Genomic DNA, 25,963 nt, shown 5'->3' with positions numbered 1-25,963 from the left:
TGTTATAAGATTTATGTGAAGATATGAGAACAAGATATCAACTATGTGACATGATCTACATGAATATGAAATATGTGATATATGTTATATGATATGAGATCAATGATTACAAGTACATGTGATACGTGACAGAAAAGAAGAGATGTGTTTATAAGAGAAATGATATGAATAAGTGATGTGAATATGTGAATTGTTATAAATGATAATGCTCATGTTATGTGATATGAGAGTTAGTGGTATAGTTGGTATGCCAAGAGTCGAAGTACTACCTATGTTCTTCGGGACATATGGAAAGATTACCTATGTCTTTCGGGATATATGGACAGTATTACCTATGTCTTTCGGGACATATGGACATTATTACCTATGTCTTTCGGGACATATGGACAATATTACCTATGTTTTCCGGGACATATGGACAATATTACATATGTTTTTCGGGACATATGAACAATATTTCCTATGTCTTTCGGGACATATGGACAGCATTTCCTATGTCTTTCGGGACATATGGACGGTATTACATATGTCTTTCAGGACATATGGACAATATTATCTATGTCTTTCGGGACATATGAACAATATTACCTATGTTCTTCGGGACATATGGACAAATTATTATACGAGCTATGATGACAACATATGTGTGCTCTGTTGTGAAATGATATGAATGCTCGATGGTGAGTATAGAAAGGTACAATATATGACTATATGATAAAAAGAGAATTAGTGAGAATAATATAAGTACTGATAAGCATGTTAATGATATATGCAGTGTATGTTCGATTATATGAAAGGATATATCCTTTTGTATGATTAAGTATGAATTGTTTATAATTATAGGAATTCTTTTATTATATTTTTATATGCCTCACTAAGTCAACGACTTAGCGTGTTTTTGTTTTACACGTAGGTTTCGAGAAGATGAAGATTGATAAAAGTTATGCAAGACATGTCAATTTCTCCTTTCCAAAGATCAGATCAGAAAAGAATTGAATAAGTTGTATTTTGTAATACTGATTTTGGTTGGTATGTAAATAAAGGTTTGAATCTGATATGTTCTAATCGGTTTTGTAAAATGCTCTGATTGAGTTTTGTAACGTTTTAAACGTATATATGTAAATGGTAACTGTATACTAATGAAAGCTTAAATTTTTATGGGATTTATATAAGTTGAGCTGAAGTTACTGTAGCAGTGCATCGATACACAATTTATATTAGATGTTTTTTGTGCATCGGTACACTGTAGCACTGTTCATTGTATTGTTCATACAGTATAGTACTATTCATACCGTATAATACTGTTCATGAAAATGTATTTTTTTCAAATTTGTTATAATAAAACATAATTCAACAATATATGATCATATTTTATTAATATAAGTTCAAATATTTTGTTATTTTATACGAATATTGTTTTAAAACGTCAATGTGATATATCGGACTCATATCCGGGTCAGGTACGGGTTGGGGTGTTACAGAGGGGGCTTGAACCGTGATCCTAGGGTCATGGGTACCCATGCCCTAGCCACCAAGCTAGGCTCCTATTTGAGTTTAATAATAATAAATATATGTTTTATTATAATTGGGTTGGGTGATAACCCATTTTATTTCAGAACCCCCTGGTCAAGGAACCAAACCCCATCTACGTCGTCTTCGTTCAATCGCCTTTGGCTGACGGTGCACGTCACCGCCTGTTCCAATGAAGACGTCATCACAGGCCGAGCAAAACCCCTCTGTTTATTCGTCGATAGGAGCCACCGTTAGCCATGGAGAGTTGTTCGAAGATCGCCGGAGAAACCTAGGTCACACGTCGGTTTTGCTTCGAATCCGGTCGTCTCGCTCATCGGCTCGCCTCACTGCCTCCACAGTCGAATTCCCTATTATCTTCCGCTCAAAACCCAACCATTAGGTCACTCTGTCGCTGCCGTTTTCCTTGTCGTCAGCGTGGGTAAGTGTTTCGACCTTATTCGTTTGTTTCTTCTATTTGATGTTTGGTTGATCGTGGAGTAGTCTGCCAATCATCCCGACCCCGTAGACTCCATCACGCACCGTCGTATGCACGTGAGGCTTGTTCGTGGTCCAATGAACTTTCTAGAACCGACTTGAGTCAGCTCAAATCGGTCTAACCCGTTGACCTTGACCCGAACCATTGACTTTGACCTGACCGTTTACCTACCCGTTGACTGCTGACCTGCATGTCGACTTTGACCAGTGATCGTTGACTTTGACCAAAAAAAGTCAAAATTTTCAAAAAATCATATTTTATGTTTATCGACTTCCTAAGTCCGAAGTATATTTTTTTCAAATTTGAACCCGAAAGCCTCCAAATTAACCGTCAAACTTGAATATGCATATGTAATTTAAGTATTTATTTCAGTGCATCTAATTTAATAGAAGGGTCAATGACTAATTTATGATGATGTCGTATATTTAAGGTACTCGTAGATCTCCTGACCGTTCTCTTGCTCTACTCGATTCCTCCCAATCTGTCTGTCATTACCAGCTCGTGATTACTCGTATAGTTCTGTAACCCTGTTAGATACTCAATTTAGAATATTATTCCAATTATAATACTATACTGATATAACCTAGGTTCGCGTACACCAGAAGAGCGTAGTGAAGCTGGTGCTCGGTAGATCTACCAGATCGATTCTTTTGCGGGGTGTGTTCCTTGTGTGCCATATACATGTTTTAAATATATGTTTGAAATACAATGTGCACATGATTGTTTTATCTGATTTGCAATGTGACTATCTGTTTGATTGTTTCCTTTAAAGTGTTATGTCTAATTTACTAAAATTTAAACATGATTATTTGATTTCTGTTCTTTGGTTACTGATTTTACTTAATTGATATCTGTTTGAACTCTGATTTCCTGTTATCACTGGTTACTGTCTGAAAAATATTTTTCTTCAGGGTACTCTAGGATCTGGTATGAAGTCTCTACAGGTTCAGCTTTGGTCAAACTGGTAATTCCTTATATAGGTTCAGACCGATCGAACTGGTAATTTCATATGGACCTAAGACAACCCTTGAGTGGGCTCCTAAGCTCAATGAACATAGTGGTAAGACCTTATGGATCCTAAGGTACTCCCTTAGGATGGTACCTCTGCTATTTGTATTGGATAAATCTTTATGAGCCTGAGGGCACATCCATCATGTGGATACCTACGTTTCGACTAAGGTAAGACGTTATGTACCCAAGGTGCTCCTTAGGTGGGTGTAGATAGAGACTAGTAACATATTTAAAGCCAACTGAAAGACTGTTGAAGAGAGAAATGGTGGATGAAGGAGTTGAGATCAACTCGGCAACGGCAGTTGTAATCATAGAACAAAGCAGTGCTTTTGCACGTGTCGTGTTTTCACAAAAGTAACTCCGTATTATATATTTATATAATGGTGGATATTGTCTCCCACCATTTTATATTTTGAGTAGTTAAAGGTTTTACGCACATTCATTGCATGCAAAACGATGTCTCGAATCCCTAACATTTCCATGTTTTGCTTCGTCAAATTTAGTTTATCAACACAAATTATTTTCACAATCACGAAAATCACCGTTCCATTTTAGGCTCAGGATTTTACGTTATCAATTTACAGAAAGAGAATACCAAATTCAATAGTTTAAACTTCAGATGTAATATATGAATTATTTTTTTATATACGAATTATATAAATGTATTTTAATTTCTAAATTCTAAATTCTAAAATTTAAAACTTAAACTCTAAATTTTAAATAAAATACTTAAATCTTAAAATAGATAAATTTATACGACCTGCATATTAATTTTTTTTTATATATATATTCATACATATTTGAAATTAATAAATTAATTCAGTTTTGAGTCTAATACAAAGAACACATTTTGTCATTAGAAAATTGAAAACAAAATTTCAACTCCGGCGTCAACTTTGGAAATAATATTTATACCATATATATTATAAAAATAATTTCTACAAACGAAGAACTTAATAAATGGACATGTCAATATTTTGTTAGCTTTAAAAAAATATGAGTACAAATTTTAGTGATAATTAAATTGTTGTTATTCTTTGATGTTCCGATTCAAATATCATAAATTTCAGGATAAAAATGTTCAATGTCAAATGATTGAGAGCTATCTTTGAATATATACTATGTTGTACTTACATTAGATTAATAAATCAATTGGTATCACATGCAATATCAAGATATTATCAAATAATAATTTTACATGTTCAATAAAATTATATCACTTTATTTTCTATAATTTAATTTACCATTAATATAAATTTTAAAAGGTTTAAGTGTAAAATAAGTGCTCAAACTATACATATTTTTACGAATAGGTGCCTACAGTATTTTTGGCCCATCTAGGTGCCTAACGTTACAAACGTTACTCATTTAGGTGTCTGGGTCTCAACGACGTTATTTTCACTGTTAAGCAATCTGGTGATTTTGAAATTTTTGTATAAAATTAAAAAAATTATATATTTAAAAAAAACCCCAGAAAATTTGAAATAAACTCAAAAGTTTGAAAATCTTCATTTTAACCCCTAAACCCACGCCGACCACCACCCTTTCCCATCGACGAAGCTCCACCCATCCTCACCTCCCCTCGACAATCAAAACCCCTATGAAATCGTGACCGATCAACGACGAATCGATGTTTGTGGCCAGGACTATATCGCGATCCCACGCGATTCATACAACCAATCGGCAGCAAATACGATGACATATGATAGGAGGATGACAGGGACTATATCAGCGGCGGTGTTTATGGCCGGACAGGCGGCGACGGTAGATTAAGGGTAGAATTTGGAGATTTTAGAGATTTGGGGGCTATTTTATAATTTAAGAGAAATTAGGTTTTTTATAAATATAATAATATTTTAAAAAATAAATTTTAAAACCACTAGATTGTGACATATGCCACTTAATGGGGGAATTAATGTCGTTGACAACCTGAACACCTAAATAAATAACGTTTGTAACGATAAACACCTGGATGAGCCGAAAAATACTGTAAACATCTATTCGTGAAATATGTATAGTTTTGATACTTATTTTATTCTGTAGACATCTATTTGCAAAGTTATATTGTTACATGCGTGTGCTGATCGCATCGAGTGTATGTAAAAACGGTGTAAAGTGGAGGTTGAAAGGACGCCACTAATGTGATGGTAGTTTTTGGAGCGAGCAGCCCACACAAACGGGGAGTTGAAAAAGAAGATAGGAAAGAGCAACCTTAATCTTCTGGGTCGCAAATACCAACCTCAGCCTCTGGAAAGAGAAAGGGCAACAATTGGTGGCTATCCAAATACCAACCTCAGCAGCTGGAAAGAGAAAGGGCAACAAGTTGGTGGCTATCTGTCGATGCTACCGACTAAACAAAATGGGAGTTGGGCACTTTATCTAAGATATAGACATAGTGTGAGGCTGAGGGGTCAAAAGTTAAAACTGGCTTCCCCTTACGACCACCACTTTTGTTTCTATCTCATTTCCTTCCCCCTTCCTGCTTCGACCTTCTCTTTTAAGGCGTTCGTTTTCTTGTCGCCTTATGAATTGTGAATATATATTTCTTTAACCGTCACCTAAATCCCATACCCTTAACTCGGGACACATGCATTCATTGCTGCCTAACTCTGAATCAACACAATAATCGGAGTAAACATTGATTCTCTTTTTCCAAAGGAATGGAATGTTAAGCTCCCTTTATTAAATAGTACAAAGGGAGGAGAGAACATCTTTTTTAAGGGTTTGAAAACTTTCAGCAATTAAGTGGGTCACTACTCGGTAGCCTTTGGGTAAGTATACGTATTAGCAGATTTGGTGATATCGATTTCTTCGTGTTATTTTTTATCTATATATATAACGTGTTAGTTATACTTTAAAAGCATTTATAACATATACTCTTAATAAATAAAGACAATAATACGTAGAAGTAGGGGTGACAACGGATCATTCGTATTAGATTTAAGTTGGATCATTTCAGACTAATTTAGTTTGTGCCTAGATTACGTTCGATTTAATTTTGTTCACATAGGATCAGGTATGGTTTGGGTGATAGTAATTGTTCAGTTAGGTTATCAGGCGAATCGATTTTCATGTTGATTATTTCCAGTTTAAGTCATATTAGATCGTTAATTTTTGGTTCGGGTCAATACGAATCGATTGATTTTTAGTTTGGATCAGTATCGAATCGATTGATTTTCGATTCGTGTCAACCTTGGATCGGGCCAATTTGGGTTAAATCGGGTATGAGTCTAATTAAGTATATAACATTATTAATATATTATTGTTAAAAACATGTCTATTTGTTTGTCAATCTTCATCATGCTCATTTCAACTTTTAATCATTTAATATTTTGAATAAACCATAATTTAGAGATGATAATTTAACCCAAACTCGATCTTATAATACGTATTAGAATATGTATTTCGAATTTTATATTGAAAGTTTATAAAAGTTTATAGCTGGTCCAACTACAATTTGGATCGATTTTTTGTTCGAGATGAATATAGTTTCGGGTTTTGGATCAAATTTAATCATCACGTTTGAGACTATTTCGGTATCAAACTGGATAAATCCGATTCGGACAATCGAATTAGGATCAAGTTTATCATATCCACGTGGAAGCCTGTAATTTGGACACGACTTCATTGCTTGTGTTATAAAGTTTTATCATATAGATGATTTCCATAATGTACTTACTTGATCCACTGTACAAATTAAATTTTTAATCTTATTAAAGTACTATAACCCCTTTTGCACAAGGATTGGGCAGTGAGGCCACACTGCTGATCTTTTCTAAGAGTTGTTTCGTTTTTAATCAGGTAGTGGGTCCAGAGTAACCACAAATTAGACGCTCAAGAAAGTCCAAACTTAATTAATGAGATTGAAAAATCCATTCCAACAACGATGATCACTTCGATTACTTATTTTCACGTGGGTTCTGTTTTGTGAAAAGATACAATTAAGGAAAAGCACTCAATAAAGAAACCTGAATTAAAAGAACAAGAAGAGGAGTGAGTCCCTAGAACTAGAAGCATCGTTTTGTGATAAACAGAATCAAAATGGGCGACTACTTACCGATAGCCCTGAGAGCCAATATTGTAAGCCCATAATTGAGCATCGGGCCACATGGGGGAAGAGTATCCAATCAAAGCAGAGTCGTAGAGCAAGCAAGGAACCAAAACGCTAGAATTTTCATGCTTTCCCTTTGCTCCACTACCTCTGAGGGAAAAATAATTATGTTCCTTAGTACTATAATTATCTCATTGACCGAATAATGAGCAAATTTTTTTTTGACAAATTACTAACATTTAAAGTGTCCGATATAAATCTGAATGAAGCATGGTGATTGGTGATGGAGTTCATATTCGGCTAGGTAAACGAGTGTAATGAGTTGGAGCATGACATGAATAAGTCAGTCGATCTTTTCCTTTGATCCAATACTAGAATGCCGTCTCTACCGAATGGCATATCAAAAATATTATTAGGATATATATGTAAGATCGAACCAGCAATTGTTAATGAAGTACTTGCACTGATGACACTGTTCTTTTGGAAATCGCACTGAAGGATTCAGTTCTTATGATATAAATAAATTTTTTTAATTTTACATATTCAAAGAAATATTAATATATATGTAACACTTTTTTAAGTTTACAATTAAAAGGTATAAAAATATCACAAATCAAACATATAAATTAAAATCCATAAAATCAAGTGAAACAAAATGATTCAAATCAACTACAACATAATATTTAAGGTAAAACATATAAATAATAAATATAATTATAAATATAATCAAAAAATAAAATTGGGGCTTAAAAAAATCATAACAAATGATGTCATTTTGTTTAATTTTTTTTTTAAAAAAAAAACAATATTACATGGCTAAGAAACATAGAAGAACATCACAAAAGTTTAAAGAGTAAAAATATGAGAACAAAACAATCCCACATGGCTAAAAAACATAGAAGAGTATCCAAACTTACTTTTATAAATAATAAAGTTAATTTGACATTCAAAATCATAGAGCCTTTTGGTGAGCACAGAGCGAACTATTCTTTCGCTTCAATTGAGCTCAAATTTTAGGCTTCAATTGAACTTCTAATTTTTTTTTTGAGTTCGAGCCTTTAGATTTCAAGTTTTAATATTATATTTCGAGTTCGAGTTGAACTTGATAATTTTTAGCTCGTGAGTTTTTGAGTCGAGTTGAGCTTACTTTTAAAGTTTTCGAGTTCGAGTCGAGCTTAGCAATACTCGAATTTGACTTGGCTCGTTGAACAAACAACTTCGTTTGGTTTAAATTTTTTTTAAAAGAAAAAAAGTAAACCGACGGTTCAAACCGGTTTTGCCGGTTTTCAGCCGGTTCATTGCCAGACCGATTTTATGAGGTAATCGGACCGGACAGACCACCGATTCACGGTTCAACCGGTTGAACTGGCCGGTTCGGTCCAGTTTTGATAACCATGATCCAAAGTATAATCACATTACAAATTACTATTTTTTTATGTAAAAGCTATGTAAGAAAATGACTATAAAGTCGAATGAAAATGTAAGAAAGGGGGGCCGAATTCCTCTCGTTTTTCAGAAGAAGAAAAAACAATAAAATACAGAATTTTTCGGCAATCAAAACAGAATCAAATTCTAAGGTATTCTAGTTTGTATTTCAGTTTCTTTAGTTTATTTATTCAATTCGAATGCAACTAATAATAAGAATTTTAGTTTATAATTTTGTTAGTTGTTAAAGTAAATTCCATGAATTCTAAAGAAAAATTAATTAAAGTAAAGATAGGAAGTTGGGTACCTTGCTTTGGGTCGTCGTGTGTGGGGTCCGTCGGGTCTAAAGTTAAATGGTCAGATTCACCGAAGATCCAGACGCCATGGATGCTCTGTGTATGGCGTGAAAGAAAAGGAGAAGAAGTCTATGAGTTTAACATGTTGAATAGAATAAAAAAAGGGAAAATAAATTATATTTGGGGTTCGCGTGTTCTGATTAATAAGAAAAGGGAATGCTTTTAATTTGACTTTGGGTTAATCACACATAGGGTCACTTGTCTTCTTGCTATATTTTATATTGGTCTCTAAAAATTTTGGTCTATTCATGTTTAAGCCACTCCATTATCACGTGTTTTTAAAAATCAGTCACTAAACTTGTGCATTTAATCACGTTTAGGTCTCTATAATATTACATTATTTTTACATTATAGTCACCGAAGCTCTATGTTTTTATTTTATTTTATTTCAGGTGTTTTATTTTTGTTATTTTCAATTCGATCACCAATATGTTTATTTTGTGATTATTTATGCTTGTAACTTCATTCCTTTATTTTAGTCACTATTAGTTTTTGATTTAGTTCTAACATGTTATATTTGTTTGTTTATTTTTAATTTTGACACTTTATTTTCTGTCTATTTTATTTTAGTAACAATTTATTCCTGATTGAGTACTGCTTTCCTTTTTCTTGTATTTTTATCTTTGCTTATTTTCATTTTAACTATTATCTTATATATTTTTGCATTTTAATCCATATAATTATTTTTATTACAATTCAGGCTCCTATATTTATTGTATTTAGATCCATGTTTACTTTTTTTTATTTCGATCTTAATACTAACTCTTTGTTTTTGTATGTTTTATTTTGCAACTTTATTTATGATTTTTAGGGATAATTTTAATTGATCAAAAGGTAAATAATTATGATCGAATTTTTTAATTTTAATTTCAATTTCAATTTTCGCAATTAAGACAACCGATAAATTAAATGGTACCGAAAGGGCAGTTCAAGGGTGCTAATTCTTCCTTGACTCCCGAGCCCGACATATTTCTGGTAAAAAAGCAGATCAGATAAGATGGTATCTAGTCAACCAAATTTTTACGAAAAAAAATGATCGGTGGCGACTCCTAATATTTTATTTCAAGTCGAAGCCGAATTTCGGGCCCACCCGAAAGGCGATTGCGACAGTTTGACGACTCCATTGGGGATGTAAGTGAGTCAGGCCAGAATTAATTTATAACTGTCTTTTTGAGCGAAAATTGCAAGTTTAAATTTTAATTTATTTATTCGATTCCAATTATTTATCTTTAATTATTTTTCAAATAAATAGTTGTACTAACGTTTTCAGTGATTTCAGATCTTTAACTTTTTCCATCTAAGGCTTTATACCCGAGCTCCGAACCCTTTTAAGTGGCGGTGAAAGCGACGCCTTCGTGAGAATTTATTCTCCGTGTGGGCCTAGCAAGTAACCTTCGGGATTCATATACCTTATGTCTTCGTGTGAATTTATTCACTGTGCGGGCATAAGGGAATGTTTCCTCTCGAGTTTAACTTAGTCCACACGAGCTTGTAATGGGCTTAGGACTAAGGGTCTGGCAGGCCCAAGGGGGCACTGGAAAGGAGAACTCGATTACCTTTTTAGACCTAAACCGGGAGACTATGGAGAATTAAAGCCTACCCCAAAACCTCATTCCAAACCCTAGGCTACTTTCTTTCCTGTTTTACTTTCTGTTCAAAGCGTGCGAACTAGAAAAATATGCAGTTAGGATTTGTTTGAAATTAGCATACGGGATAGAGATCATGTCCAGGTAGGAATAATAAGCATGTGGGGCAGATATTATATGGGGTAGAACTTTTATTTTCATTATTGTTTTGATTATTATCTTTATTTCACTAACTCTTTTCATTTTTGTTCTTTTTTATTTTATTTTCATCATTTGCATCATTTAAAAGAGGTGTTGATCCACAAAAATGTGCTCGTTAAACGTAAATAATTTGTATTAATGGACAAAGGGGTTGTAATACGAGAGATGAAAATGCAGATGACAATCTACAAGGCGACTATGTGTCACATTCAATCCAGAAGACGTGGTGCCCACAATTGAAGAGTATATCACTATGTTACATTATAAAGGACTTAGAATAAACCGGGTCTACATCAAGCACAATGAAAGTCTATCTTTGAAGAACTGACTGACGGAGGTTGCAGGGGCAAGATGAAGGCTACTGATCTTGGGAGTCCTTTCAAAGACAACAATGGCAAAACTATAGTTGAAATTGGAGACCATTGCTAACGAATTCAAGAAATAGACAAATGAACTTCACATAGTTCCTATCAATTGAGGGCTCCAATGACGTATTCGTTGGGAACATGTTCAACAAAAGACAAATGCCAAAGATGTAGTCATTCGAGACTTCTTGGACCAGTACAAAAAGCAACTCAACATTTGCACGGTTCATCCAGAGAAGCCGGAGCGGTTCGATAGATTATTCAACAGGTGACAGAAGAAGGCAGAAGACTAGTCAACATGTCAAAAGCTGTCAGAATATGTCTCTTAAAAGATAAAACACTTTTGTCCCAATAAAGATTATTTATAATAACATACATGTTTTTGGATCAATGCCTCGAGCATTTCATGCATTTTTGTATCTACATTTCATTTTAAGCATTTTCATAAATATGAAATTTCTTCATGGAGGATTCGATGCAATGTTCTTAATCAAGTGACACCACATGGAAGAAATATTTTAATAATTAAAAAAACTAAAATTAGTACAGTGGGAGCCTAATCAGCTGATTGTAGGGCTAAGCCTGCCAAGATGATTTGGGAAAAGAGTCTTCATATCCCGAGGGTTACGATGTTGATATCATCACATAGGAAGCTCCAGATATCCCTCTGAGAACAGCAAGGCTCTGAAGTGCAAGATCCAAAACCTGATGGATTTAGGGGCATGAATAATCGAAGAAAGGGACATTGCATCTACCATTTGCACTGAGAGCATTGTTTTGTTTGAATGTGTTTTGATCTTTCATGTTTGCTTAAAGGGCGTTTTGATCTTTCATGTTTGCTTAATCCTTTAAACGATTGAATTTATGCTACCTTCTAAGGTTGAATAATTACAAATTTTAATCTTTAGTTTTTTGAATATTAAATGAATTAAATATCCTTTTAATTCTTCAAGAATTATAGATTTTTGACATATGACAAGATCAGACCTTTCTTATCCTATTTAAAATAAAATAAAAAAATCCCTCGATTCTTTACCCAGAATAATCCATGGAGAGTCATATCGATATCTTTGAGTCAATAAAGTCGTTGAGTATAAGATGTTCACTTGAGCATGAACCTTCATACCAGAAGATACAACTTGGGGCATCTCGCATCAACTTCCTGAAAATGAGCTTGTACAATTGAGGCATGCTGGGAGCAAGAAGCCTAAAAGGAGAATTAATTCGAAATGATTCTATTATGCATTAATTACATTATTTTCATGTGAATAAAATTAATCCTGAAAATCTATCCCCCTGGGGATACCTCGTTTGCGAAAACTTTTGTGTATGAGATGATGAACGACTTTGTTTCATTTATCCATATATGTATATATATATCCCTTTTTGTCCCCTGTTGAGCCTATAGTATTTTTCTTCTGATTTAACCTTAACCAAGAATCATCCTCCACACTGGGGGGCAAGGTGGAAGAAATCTGCTCGCATGAGTGAAGACATCAAATCATATGAGATACCGAAAGGTGAACCAAATTCCAAGTGCAAAGAAAAGCAAAGAAAAAGGTACGAGAGTTGACTCAAATGACACATCGAGCATCAAACTGTGAGATTGATCAAGCATAACTATTCCAGAATCACTTTACTCGAAGATCATAGAGCATTAAAAGAGAGACACATACGATCAGATTCAAACTGAGCAAGACAGGATTGAAGGCATCAGAATGAATTGATCCTTGGTTCAATACCCTGAAACACTTATTTGGGCCTATTTATCCTTTTATTTCATAACCATGAACCATGACCTACATTACGTGCCTTAAAAGTCACTTCTAATCATATATTAATTTCTAAACAGAAGAGATTATCTTCAGATTTCGTCCCGCCCATCAGGATTAATTTTTATTTGCAAAAAGTTTTCTAAAATCTTTAATGCATGATAGAGAAAATAACAAAGGGGGTTCAAGACGTAAATTCTGAATGACATCTTGAAACCAAAGGAGGATTCGAGTTGAAAACCTAAAAATACGACTCGAATATAAAAATGGTGCAGCTGAGGCAATCACACAAATTACTTGATAAGGCATCGCACAATCCGAGCGTGACCATGAATGCTGGGAGTTGGAAAACACTTCCAGTAGAGGAGCATACAAGCTACCCCATCAGATCAGTGAACATCAAAGAAATAAGAAGGCCAAACCATTGACTAAACACAATAACCTGAGACTTTCTTATCGTCTCCTTAACCATTTCACAAAGATAGCTTTGATATTGACACTTGTCAAATAACTATAATTTATTGAAGGATTAACAGTGTAATTAATTCTTTTATGTCCAATGAACTCTAGTTTTATGATTCGTCTCAATTGTGAAACCTAGAAAGGGGCAATATTTTCAAAACTTTTGATTAAACATTTTTCAAAACTCTTCTAATACATTTTCAGAACTTTGGAAAATAAAAGAAGAAGAAAAACACTTTTCAAACAAGACAATCTCTCTAGAGTGGATCTTGGTATTTGACATGTTATTCTCAGACATAAAGCTTATGCTTATAATCAGTGCAGAAACAAGCAATGAGGAACAATGGGGTATCTTTAAAGATTCAACAACAAATGTTAGAGCATATTTGGAGATTCAATATTGAATATTGGGGTATATTTGGGGATTCAACATCCTGATGCAAACGATCAGATCTTCTGAAGGCATTTCCTCCACATGTAGGAACAAACAGACAAAGCACGAGGAGATAAAACTAATTCATGTTGCATGCATCTTAGACACAGTTAAGATCATCACATTCATCATTTTTTATACATATTTTTTTTGCAGCTTTTAGAGTCAAGTTTCAACTTCAAGAAGAAAGATACTCGATTCAAAAGCACATTCAGAAATTGATGGTGAATGCTCAACTTCACAGCGAAGGAGCGTCTGTCAACAAATAACTTTTCAATTTCATTTAGAGTCAATTTCAACTTCACAACAAAGGATATTGTTCTCAACAAACAATTTTCCAGTTTCATTCAGATTCAATTTCAACTTCACAGCGAAGGATATTGAACTCACAATTTTCTTGAGAGTAGATTTCAACTTCACGACGAAAGATATCTAACTCGAAGCTAAACTTCACAACGAAGGGGTCATCCACGATTTCAACTTCACGACGAAGGGAATCGTGTCCACCCGCAACAGCACAAGCTTGGATTTCAACTTCACGACGAAGGGGTCATCCACAATTTCAACTTCACGACGGAGGATATCGTGCCCATATATCCACTATTTCAACTCCACGATGGAGGATATCGTACCAACGGATCCACGATTTCAACTCCACGATGGAGGATATCGTGTCCACATAACCACAGTTTCAACTTCACGACGAAGGGAATCGTACACATAAGCATCATCCATCTCTAGATTGGATTCCAACTTCACGACGAAGGATTTAACTCAAAGAAGGAGTATCTGCCAAAGACCTTCGAGTTCGATTACACTCAGCTCAAAGGCACATCATTTGCAGCATAGCTTAACTTAAGAAGGGCTATCTATCAACCAAAGACCTTCGAGTTCGATTACACTCTGCTTCGAGGGCACATCTTTTACATCATAACTCAAGGCTAGAAGGGTTATCTGTCAACAAAGACCTTCGAGTTCGATTACACTCAGCTCAAAGGCACATCATTTATAGCATAACTCAAGGCTAGAAGGGTTATCTGTCAAAAAACACCTTCGAGTTCGATTTCATTCAGCTCAAAGGCACATCATTTGCAGCATAGCTCAAGCCAAGAAGGGTTATCTGCCGACAAAAGACCTTCGAGTTTGACTACACTCAGCTCAAAGGCATATCAATTGCAGCATAACTCAAAGCTAGAAGGGTTATCTGTCAACAAAGACCTTTGAGTTCGATTACACTCAGCTCAAAGGCACATTAAATTTATAGCATAGCTCAAGGCGAGAAGAGCTATTTGTCATCAAAGATCTTCGAGTTTGATTTCATTCAGCTTAGGGGCATATCAACTGCATGGTAGCAATGAGGAACTACCTTCTAGAAGAATTTTCAAGCCGATGTCTTTAATCGAGAAGAAGACCAAGACCCAATTCCAGGCTCAGCCTGAAGCCCAATTATAGTTACTTCCCAACAAATGTATCAAGTTTCAAAACAAAAAAAAGGACCGGACAAAAACTGATTGTCTTTTTCGTCTTTGCCCTATTCTTGTTAACACAAGAATGTATAAAGAGGGGCAGCTGTAGACCACAGATTTTTGTCCCCATCCCAGTGACCCAGCTCATCTAAGCTTGAACAACTTGCATTCAAAGTGCCGCTGCCCCCAGAGCATTAATGCTTGTTACCTACCAATGCCTACAGATGCATGTGAGATATAATCCAAAGTATGATCACATTACAAATTGCTATTTTTTTTAATGTAAAAGCTATGTAAGAAAATGGCTATAAAAAGCCGAATGAAAATGTAAGAAAAGGGGGTCAAATTCCTCTCATTTTTTAGAAGAAAAAAAGCAATAAAATACAGAATTTTTCGGCAATCAAAACATAATCAAATTCTAAGGTATTCTAGTTTGTATTTCAGTTTCTTTAGTTTATTTATTCAATTCGAATGCAACTAATAATAAGAATTTTAGTTTATAATTTTGTTAGTTGTTAAAGTAAATTCCATGAGTTCTAAAGAAAAATTAATTAAAATAGAGATAGGAAGTTAGGTTACCTTGCTTTGGTGTTTGTCGGAGTGGGGTGTCGCCGTCGTCGGGTCTAGAGTTGAATGGTCAGATTCACCGAAGATCCAGACGCCATGGATGCTCTGTGTATGGCGTGAAAGAAAAAGAGAAGAAGGCTATGGGTTTAACATGTTGAATAGAATAAAAAAATGGGAAAAGAAATTATATTTGGGGTTCACGTGTTCTGATTAATAAGGAATGGGGATGCTTTTATTTTGACTTTGAGTTAATCCCACATAGGGTCGCTTGTCTTCTTGCTATATTTTATATTGGTCTCTAAAAGTTTTGGTCTATTCATGTTTAAGCCACTCCATTATCACGTATTTTTAAAAATCAATCACTAAACTTGTGCATTTAATCACGTTTAGGTCCCTCTAATATTACATTATTTTTACATTATAGTCACCGAAGCTCTATGGTTTTATTTTATTTTATTTCAGGTGTTTTATTTTCGTTATTTTCAATTCGATCACCAATATGTTATATTTTGTGATTATTTATGCTTGTAACTTTCATTTCCTTTATTTTAGTCACTATTAGTTTTTGATTTAGTTACTAACATGTTATATTTCTTGTTTTGTTTATTTCTAATTTTGACACTTTATTTTCTGTCTATTTTATTTTAGTAACTATTTATTCCTGATTGGGTACTGCTTTTCTTTTTCTTTTGTATTTTTATCTTTGTTTATTTTCATTTTAGCTATTATCTTATATATTTTGCATTTTAATCCATATAATTATATTTTATTACCATTCAGGCTCCTGTATTTATTGTATTTAGATCCATGTTTACTTTTTTTTATTTTGATCTTAATACTAACTCTTTGTTTTTGTATGTTTTATTTTGCAACTTTATTTATGATTTTTAGGGATAATTTTAATTGATTAAAAGGTAAATAATTATGATAGAATTTTTTAATTTTAATTTCAATTTCAATTTTCGCAATTAAGACAACCGATAAATTAAATGGTACCGAAAGGACAGTTCAAGGGTGCTAATTCTTCCTTGACTCCCGAGCCCGACATATTTCTGGTAAAAATGCAGATCAGATAAGATGGTATCTGGTCAACCAAATTTTTACGAAAAATAAATGATCGGTGGCGACTCCCAATATTTTATTTCAAGTCGAAGCTAAATTCTGGTCCCACCCGAAAGGCGGTTGCGATAACTAGTAGTGGAACGGTGTCAAGCACAGCCATTCTGTCTTCTTCTATGGAAACACCACATAAAAGCCATATGTGGCCAGGTGGAACACTGATGAGATTACATGCTCCACGTTCTAAATTCAATCTCAAGGATGATATGGATGTGTTTTCCCCTGTTTTGGATGTTCAACCAATTACACCCTCACTGGATAAGCTGTGGGATGATCATGATGGTGCCAAGAAAGAAAATCATTTCACTTCCTCCCTGCTGTTTGCCTCTAGCAGGAGGTTTGGTTTTGCAGATGATGGAGCTCGTGATCATCCAATATTTGATTGGAAGCCCAGTGCAATGTCTCAACAGGTTTTACGCGTTTTCATCTATTCTTGTGCATTACATTACTGCATGGCTTATTTATTTTGATTTTCCTGTACAAAATATTACTCTAAATCTTCATGGAATGTTCAAATTAGTATAGTTATACTAGTTAGTCCTCATTTTCTCTTAGAATGTGAATTTTCCATCTGTGCTTTGTTTGGTATGATTGTAGCTTTTTGAGTGTGCGTATGAACAAGTAAAATGAATCACGTTTGTTTTAAATACATGCTAATAAATTGGGTTTACATCTTTTATGGATTTCTAGGATTTACAATACCAAACTTTCTGTGCAGGGTAAATTTAGTTCTATTATCCATGAAGCAGAATTTGGCTACTGAAGAAAATATCAGATTGTAATTTTCGGCAGAGAGCTCTCGTTTCTGACAATGTTCATTTCTCATCTGTCCCACGTAAATATGTTTGTAATATACCACATTTTGGGCAGGAGGACACAAGATCTTTTACATCTTTTGGATCCGTGGCTTCAACATTACTCAAGAGTGAAGAGGCCTCCATCACTCCTCCAGAATTTTGGGGTGGTGAGAAGATATCTAATAAATTTTCTAAGTTTCGCCGTATGCCATCTCGACTTGGGATGGAGGCTTCTGGTGGTCTGAAAACAAGCACATTTGATTATGGACAATCTCAGTCTTCAATGCTTAGTCAGACAAGTATTAGCTCGCTAACAAGTTCTGATTTAAGCTACAAAAATTTGCAAGCAAATGATGTCTCTTCAAATCAGGAAACTTCAGTGGGATTTCCAGAACACTTGTCCAGCTCCATGTTCGCTTCTCTTGGTTCAAAAGGAATTACTGGAGCAGGCAGCCTCGACTCACCAAAACTATCTTCTTTAGCACTGTCTCGAAGGTTTTCAACATATGCCGAGAGAATCAGCACTATATCTGCCTTCAGTGATGGAACATCCCAATTGGGGGCTTCCCCAAAAAACAAAGAAAACAAGAGATGAAAACAGAGAATAGCTGTTGAATACCTTGTTATTGAGGTCCGATTCATTTGCTTCAGTGGAATCAGGAATTCTTCCGACTATGAACGTATGAACTATGATTTCTTAGTTTTCCTTGGTCCTGATGGTTCCTTTTTTTGGGACTATAACAGGGAGGAACACAACCCCACAACGGTCTTCAACCTCATCCGCAGCAAGGAAGGAACTTCGCTCTTCAGCTATTTCAACATGCACTTGAGGAAACCCTGGACTCATTTCAGAAATCCATTCATGGAGATAAGAGGAACCTTTAAAATCTTAAGACAATTCCACATGTATAGAAACGCTCTTCTCAATTGATTGAAAAATGAAGCATTTGAGGGGTTGTCTTTGTAGAACTGAGTTCCCATATGTTTAGGCTTATCAAATCCTCAACAACTTCCCTCATCTGCATACGTTTTAATGGTAAAAGCGCGGCCTTTATTCCTTCTCCAACCAGGGAAGCCAATGTCATCCACTCGTGGAATCCTGAATATCATCAGAAACATAGTGGAATTTTCCCCATAAATTTGTCCATTGCGCTATATCAGTTTAAACATAGTGGAATTTTCCCCATAATTGTCCATTGCGCTATATATCAGTGTTTTTTTTAGTTTTAATTTTCTTCTATTTTTGTTTAAAATTTTATTCTTTTTTACTTGTTTTCTTTTCTTATAAATAAACAAAACAAATAAATAATTTATGACAATAAAACTATTTTAAAGTTTACAATTAATTAGCAATTTTTTGTATTAAATTTATAAGAATCTTTTAATTTTGAACTTAATTTTCCTTTATAGAAATAAATACAGAAAATTACAAATTTAAATACCAATTTAAATTTATTTAATACATTTTTTGTTTTGTTATAATAGATAAAAAGGGAAATATGAAAAAGAAAAAAATAAATATCTATGATATTCTTTGAGGAAATAATATTTATTTGTTTTTATTTGTAATTTATAGAAGAAACAAAGTCACCAAATGAATTGAACGTTCAAAGAACCGTTCGGCGGGAAGTTCGATTATATTCGTTTATTTATTAAACAAACAAACATGGATAAATTTTATGTTCGTTTAATTAAATGAACGAACATGAGCAAATGACTCGTTCGTTCATTTACGTTTGTAAACGTTCGATAATCCGTTCATTTATGTTCATTCGTTTATGTTCTCTAGACTCGTTTGAAATATAAAAACTTAATAAAATTTAACCTTAAACTCATTAATATTTTTAAACTCAATTAATTTTAAACCCAAATAAAAAGTACTCAAATCAATTAAAGAAAAATATAAATCCTAATATTATTTGAAAAGAATAAACTCTTCTTAAAATTAATTTGTGTCTATCCTAAGTTTTTTTGTGCTCGCCATTAATTTATTTATGCCCAAAAGATAATTAAAAATGCCTATTATAAACATTATTTTTGTTTGGGTTTAAAAATCTATTTATCAAGCCCGAATCAAACATATATATATATATATATATATATATATATATATATATATATATATATATATATATCTAATTAAAACTCAAATCCAATATGCAACTTAAATTTAATATACAATCCAGATCCAATACCCTTAATCTCAATATAACCGATAACGGGTCAACCCAACCCCTAATACCCTCTAAATTCAATTTGCACCTAATATTAGAAAATGACAAAATCATTATCTATTCCCATGCACCTAATATTAGAAAATGACAAAATCATTATCTATTCCCAGATTTCAGGGGGATTAATCTAAAAAACTCAAATAACTTGATAAGACTATAATATGTAAAAAAAATTGTAACAGAACCTAAATATCTGCAAAAAATAGTCTACAGACCTACAAAAAATAGAGAATAACTAAAAGAAGAAACTAAAATAAATAGAACAAATTTAAAGGAAATATTAAATCTTTATTGATATTTTTCGGTGACGGAAAACATCCCGACCGTAAATTCTTACGGTACGGTGAGCAACATCACGACGGCGAGTGGATAAACATTCTCTAAGACCACGTAGATGAAACGAAATTGAATAACTTTTCAAAATTCAAAATATTATATTTGAATTAATTAATATATACCAAACATAAATTTATAAATATCAAACATAATATCAAAGTAATATACATATATATTAAATAAAATATTTTTATGCATACTAAATCAAAGAATTAAAATTTACAAATATTAATTCAACATATAATCAATCACTAAATCAATATATATTTCATAACATTAATTAATAATATATTTCAAAAATTAAAATAATATATTTGAATCAATGATAGGATTAAAATCTATAAATATTTTTTAATAATTAATCAAAATATTAATAATATAGATATCAATGTATTTTTAGTGAACCATGTCATTCTTGACGAAACCTAAAATGTTAATAGTATCCATAACATTTACCGATTATAACTCATTTTCTTACCATATATAACATTTTAGTGCAACATGTTATGTTACTCCGAAGATAAACTTTTTCGGTTATGATTTATAATATTTCGTTCTACGCTTTTAACATATTATCATTTTACCAGTCACATAATTTATTAACCTTATTTTAGGGGTCTCACTGCAGAATCTCTCGTTATAGGCAACTTGTTTTGTACAAGGCATTTCCATCCAGTTCAGAATATATTACAGGGTCAATATTGTTGCCTCATTCGACTGGGAAAGTAGGAGAAGAAACTCAAGCTAAGATAGTAGGACTGCACTAGGATATACTGTCAAGTCATATCAAATATCTAACCAATACGAAAATAAAAGCTTTACCATTGTGAGTTGCAGGCAACAATGAAGAAGAATTAATAGTATCAAATTAAAAGTAATTTGTACAAATTAATTAATATTGTATTTATTAATTTTAAAATAAAAGATTTTCTCTTTTAATCATTAAAAATGCCAACGTTGGAAATTCAATATATAAATATAATTATCATTTACGAGATATCTTCAAAATATTCTAAAATATATATATCTAAAAATATTCATAAAATAATCTAGATATTTGTAATATTTCTATTACATCTAGAATTATATATAAAGATTATCAACATTTATAAGATTTCATTGCTTTTACATTCCATATTTTGCATTGCCCGAGTTAATAGAACCCAACATTTGCATGTTACTAAAGTGTATTTGCTTGCTTTCTGTACACATTTTCAACTAGAAATCCAAAACCCCATTTCTCAATTGAAATGATTGAAGCATTTGCGTCGTATCTCTGATAATTGTTGTGAGAAGCAACTTAATGGTATTTTACTAGTGTTCATTTAGTCGCCCGAATATCGATCCTAAGATTTCACGCATTCATATCAGAGTCGTTTCGACAGTTACCATGTCTTCTAGCTTTCTTTCAATCATAGTCTTGCTTCACCCGAATGCGTACTAAGATGGATAGGGGTTGTCACAGTCATCATAATGACGCTATGGTTGTTTTTTTAAGTTTTGCAATCTAATCAGTCGATGTGTAACTGAAAGAGAAGTCTTCTGCTTTCCATATATTGAAATGCCCAGAGGACATTGAGGAGGTGATATTATTGTATTAGGGATATGTTAGAAGCTGCTCCATATATATGAAGACATTGAATGGCACTATTTCGTATTTGTTTTCCGATAGGCATCGTTAATATTCTAGTTGAATAAGTATATTGTTTCATATTGTTCCTAGTACTTGCTTCTTTGAATCTACCCTTTTGGATATAAACTTGCTTCTTTGAATCTACCCTTTTAATTTTGTCCATCAGACCATCTAACTATTTAATTGTTTTCAATCAAACCACTAACTATTAATATTTGACGAAAATATTGATTTGTCAGTTAATAAAATTGGCATAATTATACATTTAATCCTTATTCCTTTTATCTTACCAATTTAATCCTACTATGAATTTAATTAAAAAAAAAACTAATTCTCCAATAGGAATTGACAATTATAAATAATTGATTGGAGAGCTTTTAAAATAAATTTTAATATTTTAATGAAATAAAATTCTTCCAACAATCAAGTGGTGATAAAGGTGAAAACAAAGTAGAAAGGAGAAGGTGTTATGATGGTTGGAAACAGGACAAAAAGGGGCATAAGTTGGGGTTTAACCACTAGAACAAACCCCAAAATTGATAAATTTATGAACTTTTATATATTTTATTATTATTAATTTATTTTCAGGCTTACCAAACATTCATCGCTTTAGGTGCAATATAAAACAATGACTAATGAAATTTACACATCATTAATAATGCGATTAATTATAGTAAAAATATAAAATCATCAATAATAATATTAAATTAAATGCATAAATTTATTTCATATAATTAGTTATAAAATATTATTAAATATTAAAACATTATATTCAAAATTATATAATTAGATAATGACTTTCAAAATTTTATCTATGAATGTTAGATGTATTTGGATTTTTTTCAACTCTGTTCAGAGTAAATACAGATATTTATTGTGCCAATTACAAAAGATAAATACAAGAGTTACAAACGACTGATTTTAAATCACGAATCTGGGCTAGGACTTGATTCATTTGTTTATTACAGTCGTTTCAACATAAATTAAATCAGCAAAATTAAATTAGATTTATATCTGATTTTTTCTTGGACGTTTGTCCCTAAGCTCAACCTATAAATAGCGAGGCAAGTTTAGCTTCTCAACTCATAAAAACACTCACAAATCCACTCAACATTCAAAAGCATTCTAAAGCTTCTTTTTCTCTATTGTTATTAGAAAAGCAGTATCACTAGCAGTTCACTCCAGTTTTAGGTGTATGGATTCTCGAAGCAACCGTGTTAACTTTGGGGACGATCCGCCTATCGCATCGATTACACACATCAGATTGAATTTATTTCTAGGACAGTGGTTTCACCACGACACGGCTCAAATTTTATATTCAGCTATTAAAAGCTAAACCAGCGCAGGTTGATACAAAATAACATTGATGGATCCCAAGGGTCTGCTACAGGTCTGGCATGGCTTTCGGGACTTTCCAAAACCAATGGTTGTTGTTCGATCTTGAATGCCGAATTGTGGGGTATGTTAAAGATCTATCGCTAGTTTAGGATTTTGGTTTGTGCCAACTAGTCGTTGAAACGGATTGCAAAAGGACTTTATTGGTATTAAGCTCGTCGCGAGTAGGGGCGTATGTTCATCAATGATATCTCATATCACCGAGTTTGTTGAAAGAAAGTTACGGTTGCCTTATGTCTCACGAAAACTCAACCGAATGGCTGACGCTGTGGCAAAATTGGCTTGGAAACGGCCTTTTTGAGTTCATACCTTCCATGATCCACCTTCAGAAGTTGGGAAGGCGTTCTACAAGGACAATCGGGGGTGCCATGATGGTCATTAGTCCAATACTAAGCTTGACAATCGGAGGTGCTATGATGGTCATTTAGTCCAGTACTAAGCTTTCTTTTCTTCTTTCTGCTAAAATATATATATATATATATATATATATATTATTAATTTAGAATGATTACATGTAGTATTTATTCTTAAGACTTTCAATCGTTTAATAATGAATGCTCAAATCTTGTATAACCAATGACATTTAAATTTGAGACCTTTAGAGATAAAAATTATCTTTTTAATCGCTGACACTTTCGTGTAAAGTTTTTATATTTAAATAACAATTTAAGCAGTTTACCCAAATTAAAAGTGATTGAAAAGGAGAGCGGAGGAATTAAACAATGAAACAAAAGTGCGTCCAATTTTCTTTTTGGAGAGTCCAAGGTGGAAAAAGAAAGAGTAGGCCACTTTGAATGCTTTACTGGATATGGGCACACCACCTCACAAAAAGTGAGATTGGGAATCTTCAATCATGCTCACTTTTACGTGATTTAATTTACAATCGCCAATCAATTATCATACGATTGATTGAATTTGAGTAGTTAAATGTGACTTGGCTATGATTAATAACATGTTCTATTATTTGATCGTCGATTTTTTTTTAAAGATGAGTACTTTGTATTGATAAGGATACAAGGTATACCACCTCATAAACCTCATTAAATAATCTACCTAAACCTATTTGGAGGAAAAAGAGTGAACCATGAGGTGGGAACAGTAAGCCATAGTCTAGCTCCTGAGAAAACAAACACTGCCTGAGATACAGGAGACTACAAAGACACATCTAACATGCTGTTGTGAAAGCAAGTTAATAAAAGAACGACCTCGAACTACCAACTAAATCCTGGAAATCAATGGAGCAACATAGGCCACAAATAGATTGATCAAAACTCCAATATGTAAATCCAACAGCTCCAGAACGATCAACCAGAAAAACTAAAAGAATGAATCACTATCGCAATAAAAACCTTAAAAACCTAACACAAACTCATCGATAGCCTCCAAAACTCGGAATACGGAGTACTAAAACCAACAAAATACCAGCCAATCAACCCTACGACAAAATTCTTCGAAAACCAAAACAAAGTCACCTCAACAGACCACATCAACCAAGTATGAAAGCACAAACCATAAAATTCAACATCTAATAACACCAGTCCACCCCACAAACCTCCACATAAATGAGCAAACAGGACTGCCTTGACTTCAAAACATCAAGCACAGAAATCCTCAAAAACAACATCCTAACCTTCTGAATGAAAAACCAACATAACACCTCGGAACCCAAGATGTCGTTGCATATTTAAGTAAATTTTAATTTATAGTCTTTTTTTGAAAAATAATTTATGTCTCTTAAATTGTCTACTTCTGTTAATATGTGCAAATCCTAATTTGCTTGCATACGCATAATTAACTCTATTAGTTTTCATTAACGGCTTCGTTTGACTTTATCAAATAAAAAATCTCATGTGAAAATTAAAAGAAATACTTTTTAGATTTTATAAATGAGTACTTTAAAAAATGTTTTTTCGCCTACTTTTATATTTTTAAATAGAATATTATAGTATCAAAAACCCAAATCATGAGGTAATTAAGAATTCTATAAATATGATGAAAGTTGGACAAATTAGAATAATATGGACTTTATTGGCAAATAAAAATGGTTTCAACATTTGTGAATTTATTATCCACAATAAAGTATTTTTTTTTGAAAATGCTGCGTAGCAGTTATTGTTATTTGAATAATATAATTTCACAATCAATACTAAAAAAATAATTATTAAATCCTCTAACTTAATTCTTTTATTAAAAAATTTCCTTGGGCTTTGAATATAAAGATGTGCATGACATCTTACGAATTGATGAGGTCATTGTACTGTAGCTGTGTGTTAGGAAAAATATTTTATAGATTTAATTGTACTTTTCTTATGATAATTGTACTTTTCAACTCAGTCTATTTACTAATTATTTAAATTTTATACATTGATAAATTTAAAATTTCAAATATACTTATTTTCTTTGTTTTTCAATATAGTCTAGTTTAATTATTTTATAAATTTAATAAATTTAAAATTTTAAAAATATACCTAACTGTGTGTTTTTTTCTTCTAAAAATATATACATAAAATTAGAATTAAATAACTTTCGTGGTAAATAAATTATTGTTATTCCTTAAGAAATTAGATTCAAACATCATAAATATCATAATTATGAGTGTTCGATGTCGAAAGATTAAAAATTTATTTCCACACATTAGTGTTTTGCCCTTTTTAAGCAATTTCAATATTTCATTATATTTGTAAGGGTGAAAAAAAAATGATTGTGGCACGTGTACAACACGTGCTCCACATCGGTCTATTAAAAA

General features: G+C 32.8%; 1 pseudogene; it reads left to right on the top strand.

Moving 5' to 3' along the window:
- Window positions 1-4,714: 4,714 nt before the first annotated feature.
- On the top strand, window positions 4,715-18,550 carry LOC120130353 (annotated as a pseudogene).
- The last annotated feature ends 7,413 nt before the right edge of the window (window positions 18,551-25,963 follow it).

The sequence above is a fragment of the Hibiscus syriacus genome, unplaced genomic scaffold, assembly GCF_006381635.1.
Source record: "Hibiscus syriacus cultivar Baekdansim isolate YM2019G1 unplaced genomic scaffold, ASM638163v2 tig00110546_pilon, whole genome shotgun sequence".
Taxonomy (NCBI): Eukaryota; Viridiplantae; Streptophyta; class Magnoliopsida; order Malvales; family Malvaceae; genus Hibiscus; species Hibiscus syriacus.
Note: the sequence above shows the minus strand (reverse complement) of the source record. Positions and strands in the feature narration are given on the sequence as shown.